The sequence below is a fragment of the Crotalus tigris genome, unplaced genomic scaffold (genome assembly GCF_016545835.1).
Source record: "Crotalus tigris isolate CLP2741 ecotype Arizona unplaced genomic scaffold, ASM1654583v1 scf7180000018223.614484, whole genome shotgun sequence".
Classification (NCBI taxonomy): Eukaryota; Metazoa; Chordata; class Lepidosauria; order Squamata; family Viperidae; genus Crotalus; species Crotalus tigris.
The window spans coordinates 308,384-327,595 of NW_024096890.1; the positions used below are offsets into that span (position 1 = coordinate 308,384).

The 19,212-nt window shown below is 38.7% G+C and overlaps 1 protein-coding gene across 10 annotated transcripts in view; it reads left to right on the forward strand.

Annotated features, from left to right (window-relative positions):
* The window catches only part of TRPM8 (transient receptor potential cation channel subfamily M member 8), a 380,488-nt gene that overhangs the window by 184,433 nt on the left and 176,843 nt on the right, over nt 1-19,212 (forward strand). The gene's annotated exons all lie outside the window — the stretch shown is intronic.

A 19,212-nucleotide genomic window follows, 5' to 3' on the forward strand; every position in this document is an offset into this window, starting at 1 on the left:
AGTTGCCGTGGAGGGGCAACGAAGAAAGAGGGATTTTTCAGGAGCTTGGATTTGGTGGCAATCAATCTAAGCGTACTGAATGCCTCCTCTAAAGGGGCGAAAGAAAGTTTGCCAGGAGAGCTGAGGCAGCCCAAGTTGTCTGCAGCTGGAAGGGAAGATATGAAAACAGCTGATCTCCAACAACAAGTTATGTCTGGGTGAGCTGAAATCTTTTCCTTCTCCTTGTGCTTTAAAATATTGAGACCCTAAAAGGGAGAAATTGAAAGAGTAAAGAACCCCAGAGAGACTTTTGGAGTGGCAATTTAACATTAAGGGGAAATGTTAATATGAATAACAAATTACTGGATTACTGGAGTGTGGAGAGTTGATAAATAAGCCAATGAAGACATCTACTGATGAAAAATAAGAATTAAAGAATTAAAAACACAATGACCTTGAAAAGCTTGAAAAACAAAGTTTTGGTCTGAGATAATAAATGAAAGACTGTTTATAGCTATATTTGTTGACATTGGCTAAAGACTAAATAGACAACATTCAGGGAAAAGAAAAGAAAAAGAGGACATTTTAAATACAAGAAGAGACTGGAGGAGGTAGTTTTGCCTCACAACAGCTGATTCCTGATTACGCTTTGGATATAAGTTTAAGACTGTGAGCAATAAAATGAGTACATCTAATATTTCCAGACTTACAAAAAAAAACCTCTTCAGTGCCCTCTGTCAGACAAGCCAGCCCAACAACTCAGAGCTCTGTCAGCACATTATTACAATGTGAAAAAGCAAGTACGGCTCAAGAAGAGACACAGACCTCTTTAAAATTAATTCAACTTACTTTGCAAAAAAACCGTGAAGAAATACAAAGTAAACTGGAGAAAGTAAGCGAAGAAATTATGGATATAAAGGCACAATTTGAAGCTCAAAATCAAAAGATTATAAAAAATGAACAGAAAATCCAGGAAGTGGAAATAAAAGCTGGAGACATTGATAAAAAGGTGAAAATGTTACTGCAAAAGAATGAAGGATTGGAACAAGCAAATCCAGAGTTAGAATGAGCTATGGCAATGGTAGAAATGAGAGAAGCGGAACATTACTTGAGATTCCAAAATATTCCTGAAGACAGTGAAGAAAATATAGAAATGGTGATTATTGAGCTGTTGGCAGAACTTTTAAATTCAGACTGAGGAGATATTCAGAATGAGACTGATCAAATTTTTCACATGAGCTCAACCTATTCAAGAAAAAACAGATTACCAAGAGAAGTACATGTGAGGTTCATGAAGAAATCAACAAGAGATGAAATACTGAGAAAAGTGAGAGAGAAACCCTTACAATATAAAAATAAAGAAATTGTGGTCCTAAAACAGATACCCAGGAGAGTGAGAGACATCCGGAGACGCTACCATTTTCTAACTACAAAATTGATTGCCAAAGGCATAAATTTCAGATGGCTAATGCCAGAAGGCATCTTAATAAACTGGAATAATACACGATATCGACTGGATTCAATTTGGAAAGCAGAGGACCTTGAAGTAAGAAATAGAGTAATTTTGGATAAAGGTTTGCAGCAACAAGAGGATAAGCAGACGGGAGAGACAGCCCAAGGAGCAACGGCACAAGCAGAACAGCAACAGGAGAAAAGTGAATAAACAGGTGAAGGAGAAGGAACTGCTAGAGAACAAAGGACTACAAGATCGACTTGGCCAAAATATAAGTAATGAAATAAGAAATGGAGAAAAAAATGAGATTTTTTTGGTAAATGTAAATGGACTAAATTCTCCAATAAAAAGAAATAAAATTTTTAGGAAACTTCAGAAATTAAATATAGATATAATCTGTTTACAAGAGACACACATAAAAAAATAACATTACAAATATTATACATCAGCGCAACAAAAGAAACGAGGGGTGGCGATTTATGTTAAAGAGACAATAGACTCTAAATTAATATATTCAGATGAAGAAGGAAGAATTGTAACGGTTGCAATATATTTACACCAAAAACAAATATTGTTAGTGGCAATTTATGCTCCAAATGATAGTCCATAACAATTTTATCAAAGATTACACAGGAAATTAATAGAAATGGAATACCAAAATATTTGTTTAATAGTAGACTTTAATGCGATAGTAGATGGAACAATGGATTACAAAAGTAGCAAAACAGGAAAACTCATAGAAAGACGATTACCCAAGACATTTTTCAATATGGCAGAAGAAATTGGAATTCAAGATGTCTGGAGAGAAATCAATCCTCAAAATCAACAATATACCTTTTATTCAAATAGTCATAAATCTTGGTCAAGAATTGATATGATTTGGATGACTCCTGAATTAAAAATGGATATACAGGAAATTGAGATAGAAATAGGCACATGGGCAGATCATAATCCTTTAAAAGTGACATGGAAAGGAATACAAAAAAACCCAAGATGGATTTTAAATCAATCTATACTAAAAGATAAAGAATTCATAGACTTGGCTAAAAGAGAAATGGAATTCTTCTTTAAAGAAAATAAAGAAGAAGACACATCACTACAAAATGTATGACATACAGCCAAAGCGTATTTTAGAGGCATAGCTATAACGTATATGGCAAAGAAAAACAAACAGAGAAGACAGCAATATTTATTATTAAAAGAAGAATTTAGAAAGTTAGAGACAGAATTACAACAAAATCCACAGCAAAAGACTTTGAAAAGAGAATTGGAAATAATAAAACATAAGCTGAATTTGTTGGACTCAGAAAAATCGGCAGAACAAATAAAGAAAGCAAAACAAAACTTCTTCGAAAATGCCAATAAGCCAGGAAGATGGCTAGCCTATAAGCTTAAAAAACAGAAGGAGAAGAAAATAATACATAACTTAGTAGATGAGAAAGGTTGTTTACAATTTAAAAAGGAAGAAATAAGAAAGATAACCAAGAAATATTATAAGGAATTGTATGGCAAAGAGGAGGCTGCAAAAGAGAGAATTGCTCAATATTTAGAAGAAAGTGAATTGCCAAAAATTCCAGAGACATTCAAAACTATGTTAGAAGACAGAATAACAATGATGGAGATATTAGAGATATTAAAACGACAAAAGAACGGGAAAACACCAGGCCCAGATGGGCTACCGGCGGAATTTTATAAAAATCTACAAGACATACTATATTAAGTGAACCATTGAAAGATGTTTGTAATGGATTATTGTTAGAGGCCAAACTTCCAAATACATGGATAGAAGCAAATATTACTTTGATACCAAAAGAAGATTCAGACTTGATGTATATATTTTTTTATTGAATTTTTTAAAATTTTACAAAAAACAAAACAACCCACCCCCAAACCTCCCCAACCCTCCCATTCCCTCCCCCGACCTTCCCAGAGCTGAACATAGGCTTAATTAAAATTTCTTCAAATAATCTTAAAAAAAAGAAATATAAACCATGAATAAATCTAAATATTAAATACATTAATTAAACAAACTATAAGATAATTAACAATAATATATATATATATATATAAAAAAACATAAATACCAAAAAAATAATAATTAAAAGAAAAAAGAATAAAGAAAAAACAAAAAAAGATAAGAAAAAATATAATAAGAATAAAAAATAAAAATAAAAAAGGAAATAAAATCTATAAGATATTTTAAATATAAGTTATTGAAAAACTAAATAGTATTTTTTAATATCCAACTTATATTGTATAAAATCTATCCATTTTTTCCATACCGCAAAATACTTCTCCTGCGATTGATCATTCAAAAAAGCCAAAATCTTTGCCATTTCCGCCAGGTAAGAAACTTTAAGAAACCACTCTTGCAAAGTAGGCAAAGATTCCTTCTTCCAACATTGCCCTACCAGCAGCCTTGCGGCTGTAATTAAATTTAACATCAATGTGGTCTCTTTAGTATCACAATCAGTAACAATACTTAACAAAAACAATTGTGGGGTAAATTTTACCCTCCTTCTAAAAATTCTTTGCATATTCCACCATATCTTAATCCAAAAGGCTTTTATATTTTTACACAACCAGCAAATATGATAGTAAGTAGCATCCAAACAACCACATCTCCAACATTTAGGCTGTAAGTCAGGATACATATGAGACAATTTTTGTGGATCAAGGTGCCATCTGTAAAACATTTTATAAAAATTCTCCCTTAAGTTCTGGGCTTGTGTAAATTTAACATTCCTCACCCAAATAATTTCCCAGGTATCTAGTAGAACTGGTTCACCAAAATTTTGTGCCCATTTAATCATACATTCTTTAATTAATTCTGCCTCTGAATCCAATTCTACTAGCACCCCATAAATTCTCTTAATATGAGTTCATCTTTGGTCTTTTCCTTGTTTAAGAAAATTTTCATCTTCTCTAAGTAAACCCACATTACGATCTAACTTCCATCTACCCACTATTTGTCTATACTGAAACCATGAATATATAATATTTTCTTGTGCTAGATCTTCCAAAGATTTTAACTGTCAATTTTTACCATCCCATCTAAGTAATTGTGTGTAAGAAACACCATCCATCTTGACTCCTCTCCTTATCCCCTCTATCGCATGCCAAGGTATAGCCCATAATGGGATTTTAAAATCACTTCTATAATATTTCCTCCTAACCCGAAATAAAGAAATCCTTATAATATGAGATTTAAAAACCCTGTCAACTTTTTTATTAAAAATTAAGTAGGCATGCCATTCAAAAAGTAAATCCTAACCCTCCAAGAGGAGTATTTCTACATTTGTTAAATTAACCCAATCACTAATTAATGTTAAAACCACCGCATCATAGTATAATTTCAAATTCGGTACCTTGAGTCCACCTCTCTCACGAATGTCTTGTATTATTTTAAGCTTTACTCTTGGTTTTTTCCCCGCCCAAATAAATTTGTTGATACCTTTCTGCCATTCATTTAAATTAATCTCATTCTTTAAAATGGGTATCATTTGAAATAAAAACAGGAACTTTGGCAGAACATTCATTTTGATTGCCGCAATTCTTCCCAAAAGAGATAATTGCAATTTCTCCCAATTTTTCAAGTCTCTTTGTATCCTGACCCACAACCTTTCATAATTATTTTTATACAATTTTGCATTAGAGACAGATAAAGTAACCCCCAGATATTTTACCTTATCAACAACCTCAAAATCTGTCAGCTTGACCAAAGTCTGCTTATCCAAATTGGTCATATTTTTGGGTAATATTTTAGTCTTGCTGTTATTAATTTTAAAACCCGAAACCCGTCCATATTGGTATATCAATTGTAATAACTTTACTACCGAGTAAGTAGGTTGGGACAGGGTAATCACCAAGTCATCTGCAAAAGCTCTTAATTTATATTCTTTTTTATTAACTTCTATTCCTTTTATTTCCTGTGATTCTCGAATTTTAATCAACAATATTTCCAAAGTTAAAACAAACAGCAGTGGTGACAATGGACATCCCTGTCTAGTCCCCTTTTCTATTGTAAAAACCTCTGATAAACCCCCATTGACAATGAGTTGTGCTGTTTGTTTTTGATAAATAATACCAAGAGCTTGTAAAATTTTTTCTCCAAAGTTCATTTTCTCAATTAATCTTAACATAAATTGCCAATTCAATTGATCAAAAGCTTTTTCAGCATCAAGAAATATCAATCCTGTGGGAACTTGATTATTTTTATCTAAATATTCTAATAAATTAATAATTTGTCTGACATTATTCTTCATGTACCTTCCAGTTATAAAACCCGTTTGATCCTTATGTATAACCTGATGCAAAACCCTCATAAGCCTATTAGCTAAAATTTTTGCAAAAATCTTATAATCTACGTTTAAAAGAGATATAGGTCTATAATTCTTTGGTAAAGTAAGATCTTGATCTTCTTTTGGGATTAAAGATATAAAAGCTCTACCCCATGACGGGGGAATCTCTAAACCCTGTAGTATATTGTTAAAAAGCTCTCTTAAGGGTTGAATCATCTCTTGTACCAAAGTTTTATAATAAATAGATGTCAGACCGTCCATACCCGGTGCTTTACCCAATTTTAATTTTTTAATCACTATCTCAATTTCCTCACTAGTAATTAGACCATTAATTTCTTGTTTCTGATCTTCTGTTAATTTAGGGAAGTTGGCTTCATTTAAGTAATTATCTATATCTAAAACCTGTATTTTTGTACTCTTATATAATTTTTGATAATAATCTAAAAAAGATTTCTTAATCAAATCCTTATGGTATACCAATTTACCATTATAATTTATTTTATCTATAATTCTCTGTCTCTGTTTCTTTCTTAATTGATAAGCCAACCATCTCCCTGGTTTATTAGCATTGCAAAATGTATTTTGTCTCATATACAATAAGTTAGTTGCAGTTTGATCAGCCATCAACATATTAAATTGTGTTTTAAGCAGTTTTATAGATTCTTTAACCTTTTCATCTGTAGGATTTGAGATCAAAATTTTTTCTTTTAATTTAATCTCATCTTCCAATTCCTTACGTTTCTGAATCTGCTTTTGTCTATGAGCATTATTCATTTGTATCAAAATCCCACGCATGAAAGCTTTACCTGCATCCCATACCATTGACATTGAAGTTCCCTTATGCATATTTAAGACAAAGTAATCCTTTAAATGCTCCTTTAATTTTTGAACATTCTTTTCTTGTTTAAATAAATTTTCATTCAACCTCCACGATCTCCTCTCCTCTCTTTCATCAGCCAACTCCATCCAAACTGGACTATGATCCGTCAATGTCCTAGGGAAGATTTTAACATTCTTTACCCTACAATATAAATCAATTGTAATCAAAAAAAGTCAATTCTTGAGAAGGATTGATGTCTATCTGAAAAGAAAGTAAAGTCTCTCTCCTCCTGATTGCGTTCACGCCAGTAGTCTCGTAGCTCCCAGTCCTCTTTCAAATCAAAAAAAGCTTTAGGTAATTTAGCCTGTTTAAAAGAGATAGAAGATCCTTTTTTGTCTCTTTGTGTATCTAACACACCATTCCAGTCACCCATTAATATCACAGATCTATAATCCAACAAAGTTAATTTCTGATGTAACAATCTATAAAATTGTTCCTGTTGTTGGTTTGGTGCGTATAGTCCCACTATAAGTATTTTCTTACCATATAGGCCAACTTCAATCATAACATATCTCCCTTGAAGATCAGATTCTACCAAACAGGCTGATAAGTTTTGCTTAACATAAATAACTACGCCCCCTTTTTTCCCAGGAGCAGAAGATACAAAGTGAGATCCCAAATGAGTATTGACTAAGTATTTTTGATCTTTAGCTATAATATGTGTTTCCTGCAAACAAATAATATCATTATTGTGTTGCTTTAAATAATGAAAGATTTTCTTTCTCTTCTGAGGGGAATTAAGGCCGTGAGCATTCCACGTCAGGAGCTTTACCATCTCCCTTAACCAAAAGCCTGGAGAAGACTGCTTGAAGATCTGCCATTGAAGAATGTGCTGCAGAACTCTTGGGTCTTGCTCCTCCCACCGGCAACGAAGCACTTTCTTGAAGAGATTCTTTAACTTCTTTCCTCTGTTGTTCCTTTTCCTTACGTCTATGCACTGCACGGGTCATTCTTTGCTCTTTAATCTCTGCTTGTCGCGACCACTCCAACGGTGACTCTCCAACCACCATCACACCTAATCCTTCAGACTGCTGTTCCGCCTCTTTACCATCCAGAACTTTCTGCATCATAGATGATGGTGAGCCTGCTCCCAGGACCGAACTGTAAAACTCCTTTGCTTTAGTAACTGTATTAAGTCTATAGCGTGTCCCCGCATGGCTCAGAACAATACCCATCGGAATCTCCCATCTGAATGGCATCATTCTTTTTTTAAGTTCATTGGCTAAGAAAGCAAAATCTTTTCTCTTTCTTAGAATTTTAGATGGGATCTCCTTTAAAATAATGACATCTTGAGCAGCAATCTAAAATCTCTTATTATAAAAGGCTTGTATAATTTCATTGCGCAGAGATCTCTTTCCAAAATAAATCACCACATCTCTTGGTAAATTTCTCTGTTTTGCAATCCAAGAATTAACTCTGAAAATTTTTTCAACTTCTCTGCGTATTTCCTCTTTCTCTCTATTCAAAACAACAGCAAAGTCATTTACCACAATCTCTCTCAGGTCTTGCTGCATATCTTCTTTGAGACCCCTGATTCTTAAGGCGTATTCCATCTCTCTGAACTGAGACATAACAATGTCATCCTGTAAGATTTCCATCTTTTTTTCCATGCCTTCAAACTTATCTTCCAAGATGTCAACCTTGTCTGCAACCTCTTCAACTCTAGAGTCAAGCTTCTCAACCACAGAGCCACAACTATATCTTGCCTCAAAATAGTATTATTCTGCTCTAACAGGTTCTTCACTTCCCCTCTGATTTCAGTTTTATTCTGATCTAGAAGCTCCTTCATTTCCCCTCTGATTTGAATTACTGCATTTCCCACAATATCTTTCATATCTTGTACAGATATTGCTGGCAGAGGAGGAGAAGGTGGTGGTGTAGCTTTAGGTTGTTGTACCGGTAAAATCGCAGGAGAAGAAGCCACCTTAGAAACTGTAGAAGCTGCTTGCCTTTTTGAAGCCATTTTAAAAAAATTTCTTATTTCCTCTTTATATATATAAAAAAAGAATCCTCAAAAGATAAAAAAACCAAGGAGAATTTAAAAAATATTTCAAAAACACAAAGCCACCTTCAGAAAAAAAAAGAAAAATTTAAAAAGTTTAAGAAGAAAAAGCTATATAGTCCATAACATTCCGTTTAACTCACTTTCTTTTTCCCCAGAAAAAAAAAAAACAACTTTCAAATCGCCATTTTACTTTCACTCTCCACACTAACAAAAAAAAACAAATAAAAAGATCAACCTAAAATAAAAAAGCAAATAAAACTCAATAGATCCAGTCCTTTATCCAGCTCTGTCCGCTTTTTTTTAAAAAAAATCACTCACCAGGTCCCTTTAAGCGCGGAGATGGTAGCGGCGTTTCACTTTGTTCCCAAAGGAAACAAAGACAGCTGGGAGGCGGAGGCAACCCGAACTCCGAGGGAGCTCTCTTTCTACCCCCCAGAAAAAAAACCCTGGGGGGTTTGAGATGCTCTACCTCTATTCGGGTGATTCTCTCCCCCCTCCCTTCGCCCGGGAGGGAGATTTCGAGCCGCGGGACAGCTGGTGACTGCTGTACTCCGCGGTTCTCACGCTGTCCCAGGAGGATGGCTACAATGTAGCCGCCATCATCGACGCTAACCACCGGAAGTCCCAGACTTGATGTATATTAAGAACTATAGACCGATTTCATTTCTCAACGTGGATGTCAACACTGCAAATATTGTATGTTCTTGCTTTTGACAATATGCAAAATTGTCTGGTAATTATGGGGTTAATACAGAGCAGAAAGGGGGGTTGGGGGTAAAGCCCAGGAAAGAAAGAGGAAGAAAACATTTGACCTTCACATTAATTGGATAATGTGAGATATGACGGCTAATTTAGGGAGGGAACATGCTGATAATTTAACTGCTCAGAGGAAGAGAACTTAGATCCTAGCATCCCTCCGTTGTGCCTGTGCCAACATTTTGTAACAATAAAAGACTTTCAGGAAAATAATGCCTGGAAGTTCTTTGAAATGTTTCATTAGCCAGAACCATAACAAGATGTTAGGATCCAACATTCTTTTCAAACGACCTGGGGTTCCAAACTCCATCCACTATCTCTATGCTTGAGAGGAGCTGGTAAAGATTCGGGGAAGATCTCATTATGGAGAAAGAAAGATTGCCTGAGGCCAGCCAACAGTTTCCCTGGGGGGGGGGAAGCGACAGCCAGCAAGCTGGGGGAGAGAGGAATTTGGCAGATTTCCCAGCTGAGAGCAAAGACTTCAAAAGCAGAATGGACAGATAACACAGTTATGGGGAGTCATTGGAAAGATTTCAAAACCTAGAAATGAAAACCAGAAATCAGTTCCTACAAAGTGAAATCTATAGCCCTTCCATTGCATATGTTCCTGCCAGGGACTCCAGCCCTGAAGAGAGAGAGAATCCCAGTCTGAATCCTCTGCAGCAAAGGGTACAGATAGGTGGCTGATCCATGTCCCCTGAGCTAATAGAGGCCTTGCAATGCCTTAGGGTGGTACAGAAGCCAGGAGATCAGCAGCTTTTGGGAGAACAGCCACAGCAAGGAGGTTGGTGACAGCCCCCAAATGTGCAACCCCTGGGCATAAATCTGCAGCCAGGTTGGGGCCTACAGCAACTGGGGGGGGCACAAGAGCAGTGGGGAGCCCAGCAGGAAACCTGTCAGATCCTGCCTTCACCAGCCAGGGACCCCAACCCTGAAGAGAGGGGGAATTCCAGTCTGAGGCATCTGCAGCAATGGGTAGATGGGTTTCCCCAGCAGATGAATGATCAGCAGCAGCAGAGGACGTCACCACCCCCTGCAGTCCAACAACAGAGAAGACCACTACAACCCCCACTTGCGCAGCCACCATTGGGAGGCCTACAGCAGCAGGGGGCACCATCAGACCCCGCTGGCCAGCAGCAGAGAGCCCAGCAGCTGTGGAACCAGCCCCAGTGGGGGCCACAGCAGCCTGTGTTCGCAACACCTTTCAATGCAACCTTCGATGGGGACCCAGAGAAGCTGATTTTTTTCCTCAATCAAGTGCGTTGTCACTTGAAACGTTGGGCCTATCTGTACCCAGAACCAGGGGCCATGTCATTGTGTCCAACCTAGAGGGAGAAGCATCTGAATGGCTGAACAATTTATATAGTGAGCAGCTCCCGAATTGGAAGATCCCCACCTCTTTCTCTTAAGTCTGAGAGAACGATTTGACGACCCATCCATTGGCCTCAAAGCAGCAGGACCAATTCACAAAATAAAACAAGCCGGGAGGTCTGCCCTGGAGTACGTGTGAGAATTCCGCAAGATAGCAGGTTGAATAGAGGGGTGGCCTGAGCAGTTCCTCATCCATTTCTTCATTTGAGGGATTAGATGATCACCTCTCTCAGGCCTGCATCTATCGAGAAGTACCTGATTGGCTACAGGAGTGGTACCAGATGGCCATGAATCTAGATGTTAAACTCTCTCGCTATAAGAAGCCTCCCCCACATGAACCCGAACAGCAGCCACAGCTACCCAGACAGCAATCACCCCCATGAAAGCCTTCAACTACTGCAATAGCTGAGAGGCCCAGGCCACCTACACGCCCTTCCTTCAAGTGTTTCCGGTGTGAACAAGGAGGACATCAAGCGGCCACCTGTCCAGTCCCCTACCCCCGACTGCAGAGCAGACCAGAACCAGCAATGCAAAAGAAACCTGCTCAGTGGCTAACGAGAGAAAAATCTAACCGACTCACGCAGGAACCTGTCGCCCAGGTTATACCCCCCACACAGAAGGACGCTGGGACTCCAGATTGACCTGCCCCTGCTCTACCCTTCTTTGACAGTGATGATGAAGGAGAAAACAACCCAATGGTGAGTCGACAAATCCTGCCTTTTTCACTGGCCATCAAATTTATAATCCCTAAGTCTGGGGCACAAATAGACTTGAACGTACTAATTGATTCGGGATGCACCAACTGCATTATTAGTCTGGCGTTTGCCATGAAAATGGGCATAAGGGCAAAACAGCTTTCCAAACTGGTGAGGTTTGAGCAAGCCAATGGCTCCCTGATGGGAGGAACTCTTATCACACAATTAACCAAGCCTTTAAGCCTAGAAATAGGTGCACACTGGGAGTTTATTCGCTTCCTGGTGGCTCCAAAAATGACTGAGGCAGTGATCCTAGGACTAGCCTGGTTAGACAAATGGAAGCCATTTATCTGGTGGGAGAAAGGAATGAGAACTGTGAGACTACCTATAGGGCCTGATCCCCCCATTGATTCAACAGATGTTACTGGGCATCTTAGGCCACCCAATGAGCACATGGTCGCCTCACTGCCTCCAGGCGAACCAATCATCCCCTAGGAATACCGGGACCTGGCAGAGGCATTCAGTGAAAACAAATGTGATACCCTACCCCCTCATAAACCCAATGTCTGCTCCATCGAACTGATGCCTGGAGCCAAACTCCCATGACCGAGGATGTATGCTATGCCCCCCTCGAAATGGAGGAGATGCAGTGAACAAAAACTGTGATATGACTGATCACATAAAGCTAGTGAGAGAAGTGTTAAAGAAACTATTGAACATCAAGCTTTATGTCAAATTGTCGAAATGTGAATTTCACCAAACCCGATTAGACTATCTTGGCTACCAAATTTCCAACGAGGATATTGAAATGGATCCAGCCAAGGTGAAAACTATAATCGAATAGCAGCCCCCAAAACTCACAAACAGCTCCAGAGCTTTCTGGGTTTTGCCAACTTTTATCGTCAATTCATCCCCTCTTTTGCTGAGATTGCCCTTCCTCTTACAGAACTACTCAAAACAGGCAAAGGAGGAGGGAAGCTATGACCGGGCCAACCACTAGCATGGACAATGAGCTGTCAAACAGCTTTTGAGAATTTAAAGAGACTATTTGCCGCTGAACTGGTTCTAAAGCACCCCTGCCCAGGGGAACCCTTTGTGATTCAAGCCAATGCCAGCAATGCGGCAGTTGGAGCTGTGTTACTGCAAAAGAACAAAAATGGGGTCCTGCAACCCTGCGCCTACACCTCTAAGAAATTTACTGAGAGCGAGCGGAGACGGGCAATCTGGGAGAAGGAGGCCTTCGCAATTAGATGGGTGCTATTAAACTGGCGTCACTATTTAGAAGGGAGCAAGGTGCCATTTGAGGTATGGACAGATCACAAAAATCTAGAAGCACTGAAAACTCCCCACAAATTGTCCCCAAAGCAAGTGCGGTGGGCACAGTACTTTAACCGCTTCAACTTCACTCTAAAGTACATACCAGGAGGAAAGAATGTCCTAGCTGATGCGCTATCCTGGTTACCCGAATACAAAAGCGAACGAAAGGAGGTTAACGAGGCAATTATTCCCAATCCACAAACTGCCGCACAACTTACACCTCGCAGGGTCCCCAATCCTGATGACCCTAGAATGAAGAAAATAAAACAAGAGCTCCTCACTGACCAATGGTTCAAAGATAATCAAGCCTCCCTAAAATTCAGCGATGGCTTGGCTTATAAAGGCGGGAAGCTATATTTGCCAGAAGTGCTCCATCTTAATGCTCTCAAACACAGCCACGATGTAAAGCAGGCTGGACACTTTGGATATTTGAAAACCCTACACCTCACCCGCCAGCAATTCTGGTGGCCGGGGCTGAAAAAGGATGTGAAAAACTATGCAAAAAGTTGTACAGTATGTGCCACAATGAAAAGAATCCTGGGGAAAGCCCCTGGGTTACTGCAACCCATGGCAGACCCTTCTCAACCATGGGAATAAATAGCTATGGACTTTATAGTAGACCTACCTTAAAGTAGGGGAAATACTGTCATCTGGACTGTAATAGACGTGTTCTCGAAGCAGGCTCATTTCATCGCCTGCAAAGGACTCCCATCTGCCCAATGACTGACCAAACTGTTCCTGAAACATATCTACCAGCTGCATGGCGCCCCTAAGCGAATAATTTCGGACAGGGGGGGTGCAGTTCACAGCAACGTTTTGGAGGAGTTTTCTTAAATTAATTGGATCATCTCAAGGTTTATCATCTGCTTTTCATCCAGCCACCAATGGGGCTGCAGAATCCGCTAACAAAATGGTGGAGCAATATCTTAGATGCTACGTTTCTTACCAACAGATGAACTGGACTGATCTCCTCCCTTTTGTGGAGGTGGCATACAATAATTCTGTGCACAGCAGCACTGGCTACACACCTTTCAGAGTGGCCACAGGAAAAGAGTTCAACCCAATACCTGAATATCCTCAGTTGCCCTCTGCTTCCCAGACACTTGATCAGTGGGTGAGGGGATGGGAAGAAGTTTGGAAAAACACAAAAACTGCTTTAAAAAGACTTTTGAGACCTATAAAAAGCAGGCTGATAAAAAGAGGGCTCCCCAAAGAACATTCCAAGTTGGGGAAAAGGTCTATCTGTCAACTAAATATCTACGCCTCAAATTGCCCAGCAAGAAATTGGGACCAAAATTCTTGGGGCCTTTCCCCATAGTAACGATCATCAACCCGGTCACAGTAGAAGTAAAACTCCCTAGACTTTTAGGGAAAATTCACCCAGTTTTCCATTGTAGCTTGTTGAAGCCTTATCGGGGCTCCACTTTAAGTCCTCCTCCAAAGAAGGTACCTGGGACCCTCGTAGTCGCGGGACAGACCCACTATGAAGTAAAATGTATTCTTGATTCTAGAATTTTTAAAGGGAAATTGCAATACCTAATCCAATGGAAGGGATACCTGTTGTCTGAAGCCACCTGGGTGAAATCCAGTGAAGTGAAAGCTGACAGATTGGTCAAAAGGTTTCATATGAAACACCCCAACAAACTGAAAGATAACTCTTAACATATGCTTTTGTTTGCTTTACAGGATCTGCCCTTTTTGTAAGGGGGGGCCGGATGTCAACGCTGCAAATATTGTATATTCTTGTTTTTGACAATATGCAGAATTGTCTGGTAATTATGGGGTTAATACGTAGCAGAAGGAGGGGTTGGGGGTAAAGCCCAGGAAAGAAAGAGGAAGAAAACATTTGACCTTCACACTAATTGGATAATGTGAGATATGACGGCTAATTTAGGGAGGGAACATGCTGATAATTTAACTGCTCAGAGGAAGAGAACTTAGATCCTAACATCCTTCCATTGTGCCTGTGCCGACGTTTTGTAACAATAAAAGACTCAGGAAAATAATGCCTGGAAGTTCTTTTAAATGATTCATTAGCCAGAACCATAACAGTGGATTACAAAATTTTTACTTCAATAATGGCAGAGAGACTGAAAAGATACTTAGTTGAATTTTTAAAAAAATTTAATTAAAAAACAAAACAATATATAGTAAACAGACAGCAAAAGTGATAGTAAATGGAGATTATACTGAGAGCTTTGAGATAAGAAAAGGCACGAGACAAGGATGTCTGCTATCTCCATTATTATTTATCTTTACTTTGGAAGTACTAAATAGAAATATAAGACAGGATACAGAAATTAAAGGATTGAAAATAAAAGATGAAACATATAAGTTACAAGCATTTGCTAATGATCTAGTGTTTATTTTGGAAGAACCTTTAGAGATGATTCCTAAACTATGGGGAAACATAGAAAAGTACGGAGAAATGGCAGGACTAAAAGTAAATAAAGATAAAGTAATAGTAGTTGGGAAAAAATCAAAGCTAAAGTATATTCAAAAATTCCAGGGTGGTTATCAATGATGGAAGCATTTATTCATCCGAGCCTGGGAGACTTTGAAAAAGCATGGACATATAAAGATATTTTAGATATAGATGGGAAATTAAAATCTAAACAAGAATTGGAAAATCAGGGAATTAATCTGTCTTGGTGAGCACATTTACAGATACAAAATAGATATGAAAAAGATGTCAAAATATATGGATTTTACAAGGATCAAACTGTGTTTGATAAGATTTTGTTAACCTCAGATGAGAAATTAATCAAGAAAATGTATAACTTTTTGTTAATTTTAGATATGGAAAGTGAACAAGTGAAAGAAACAATGATAAAATGGGCAAAAAACTTTGGTTACAATATAGAATTAGAAAAATGGCAAATGTTATGGGAGAGAAACTATAAATTAACAATGTCAACTTCATACAAAGAAAATTTGTATAAAATGTTTTATAGATGGCACCTTCCACCAGCAAGATTAGCAAAACTGTTTAAAAATACGTCAGATAGATGTTGGAAATGTAAGCATAACATAGGCACATATTATCATATTTGGTGGACATGTGGGAAGGCAAAGGCCTATGGGAAAAGCATACATATGTGGTTAGAAAAAATATTGGGCAAACAAGTGGATTTTAAACCTGAACTTTTTTTACTAGGCATTATATCTGAAAAGACTAATAAGCAGAAATTACCGTAAATGCCGGCGTACAAGGCGACCCGGCGTATAAGACGACCCCCGTCTTTATAGCCGGGCCGCATTCCTAGAACGTCGTCTTATACGCCGGAAACTACCAGTATTTCCGGCGTATAAGATGACTCGGCGTATAAGACGACCCCCGTCTTTGGCGCCAATTTCAGCGCTTGCGGAAGTCGTCTTATACGCCGGCATTTACGTTATATTTAATTTTACACATCACCACAGCAGCGAGAATAATTTCACACAATATTGGAAGAATGAAGGATTGCCATCAGAGGAAGAAATAATCAGGAAAATATTGGAATGTGCAGAGATGGACAGATTAACTATGAGGTTGAAAGACAAAGAAGATACAGACTACTTTTCTCTTGGTTAGAGAAAAGAATGAAGAATTAGGAATTGAACATGTATTAGCTTAGCAAACTCCAGACAACTTACTGATTGGAAAAATTAACATATGTTTTTATAATAATAAAAAATAATTTAAAAAAAGATCTTTTTGGATCCTGAGTTTGTCTTCTGGGGTGTTAGCTACTCCTGTCAATTTGGTGTCATCTGCAAATTTGATGAGTTCCCCTTCAATTCCCTCATCTAAGTCATTTATGAAGATATTGAAGAGTACTGGGCCTAAGAGGGAACCTTGTGGTATCCCACTGCTTACTTCTCTCCATGTGGATGTAGTGCCATTGAGGACTACTCATTGAGTACGGTTTATTAGCCAGCTACAGATCCCTCTGGTGGTGATGTTGTCTATTCCACTTTTTTCTAGCTTACCAAGGAGTAGATTGTCGTCTATCTTATCAAATGCCTTACTGAAATTTAATATACTACATCCACTGTGTTTCTCTGGTCTACTAATTTAGTCACTTTATCGAAGAATGAGATGAGTTTGGTTTGGCATGATCTGTTTATAACAAATCCGTGCTGGCTATTAGTTATGACACTGTTTCCTTCTAGTTATTTGAAGATTTGGTTTTTGATTATCTTTTCTATGATATTCTCAAGTATTGGTGTTAAATTGATTGGTCTGTAGTTTCCTGGGTCCATTTATTTTCCTTTCTTGAAGATGGGGACCACATCAGCCATTTTCCAATCTTCAGGTACTTCCCTGATGCTCCAGGATTTATGAAAGATGTGGTACAACGGTTCTGAGATAACATCTGCCAGTTCTTTCAGAACTCTGGAATGTAGTCTGTCAGGTCCAAGTGATTTATATTCATCAAGGTTGGATAGGTGTTCCCTTACCATTTTCTTGCTTATTTTAATTTTTGGTTCTAGTATGTGTTTTGCAGTGGTTTTTTTTTTTTTTTTTTTTTGGTGTGTTGGGCTATAGTTCATTTTTGTGTGAAGACTGATGCAAAGTATGAGTTAAGCAGCTCTGCTTTCTCCCTGTTTCCTGTAATTTCCTTACCATCTTCTCTCTTTAGTGGGCCTACAGTTTCCTTGATTTGTTTTTTATTGTTAATATGTTGGAATAAACTTTTTTATTGTCTTTGAATTCTGTTGCAAGTCTTTGTTTGTTCTGAGCCTTTGCTTTCCTGACTTCTTTGCATGTTCTGGCTGTCTGCTGATAATCAGCTTTAGTTATGTGCCCCTTTTTCCATTTTTTGTATTTATCTTTTTGTCTTTTAGTTTGTTAGAAAGATCTTTGTGCAGCCATGTTAATTTCTTCTTGGGTTTCTTGTTTTTCTTTCTCAGTGGTATTGTGCTGGTCTGGGCTTTTATGATAGCATTTTTCAGGGTTTTCCATGCTTCCTGGGTTGTTTTCCCCTTTAGGATTTTCATCCATGGGATTTTTTCCTAGGTTCTCTCTGAGTTTGTTAAAGTCAGCTCTTTTGAAGTTTAGGACATTGGTTGGTTGTTTTCTATTGCTAGTGTTTGCATTATATTAAATTCCAGTATGATGTGGTCACTTTTGCCCAAGGTTCCGGTAATTTCAATTCCCTCTATCACTTCTTCTCTGTTTGTAAGGATTAAGTCCAGTATAGCTTTACGTGTAGTTCCCTCCTCCACCTTTTGGATGACTAAGTTGTCAGCTAAGTTGGTTAGGAATCTGTTTGATCTCCCACTCACTGCAGAGTGTCTCCCAGTTGATATCTGGATAGTTGAAGTCTCCCATTTTATTACTCCCTTCAACCCTGAGCGGGGCACCATAATGTCCACTTGTGCCAAAAGGAGGCTGACAGGTCCACTTACCATCGGGTCATCCTCTCCCTCGCTATCACTCTTGTAGAAGGTGAGCTGCAGGTCTTCTGGGGCCTGCAGGGGAAACCTCAATGACCTGGTGAGCCACTCAAAATTTCTGCTTCCCTTTGCTCTGCACCGCAGGGGAAGATGCCCCAAAATGAAGCGAATGGATGAGCAACTGGCCAAAGCCTCCTTCTGCTCTGGTCCATTCCAGTGCCACTGGCAGCTCCCTCTTCTCTGCCTTCACTTTCGGCCAGGAGGAGGTTGCTTGGGCATTGGAACCCCCCTTGGTCCCAGCTGGGGTCCCCTCTGTCATCCTAGTCCCAGCTTTTGCCAGTTGCTTGCCCATTCACTTCATTCAGGCATCTTCCCCTGAGTCTTCACTATCTCTCTGGAGTTTGCTGGATGGGGCGTAGGAGCTCAGGATTCCCTAATCGAATTTAATTTTAATTGAGAGCTGGTTTAATGTCAAGCTGAGATTTTCCAGTCACCAATGCAAAACTTTACTGAGCACACCATTTTGGTACAGATGAAAAGAAAACCAGCTCTAGTTAATTGATGCCTAAATCAGTTTATTAAAAGTATAGAGTCTCCCTCCCCCCCTAATAGTGCAGGTCACATTATCCAATAGAGTGTCAGATATTATTATGAGAGAGTGTTTTAGTTCTCAATAAACATATTTCGAACAATCTCGGTTCTCACAGCTTGGCAGTCCAATGTGTGAAGCCTGCATTCTATTCCTACCTCCCCTCCCCTCAAATCTGTAGGCAAGCTAAGAAGCAGTAATGGATGCAACAGCGTAAGCATTTTTTGCAGTTTGACACCACATTCTTTTTTCAGGGTGCATGGCCTTGAGAACTGGCATAAACATAACTGGTTCTAAACTTCTTTGTTCTTCATCAAGCTGTCATTCCCCCCTCTCTATTTCCCATCATCTACCCATACAGGCTTATTGCCTATTTGTTTCCCCAATGCTCCATCTCCCTAGCCTTTGATGGCAGGATGCCAGTGAGGCATCAAGCCGGAGAAGTCAGACCTTTGAGGGCTTTTGTGGGCAATAGACTGGTTCT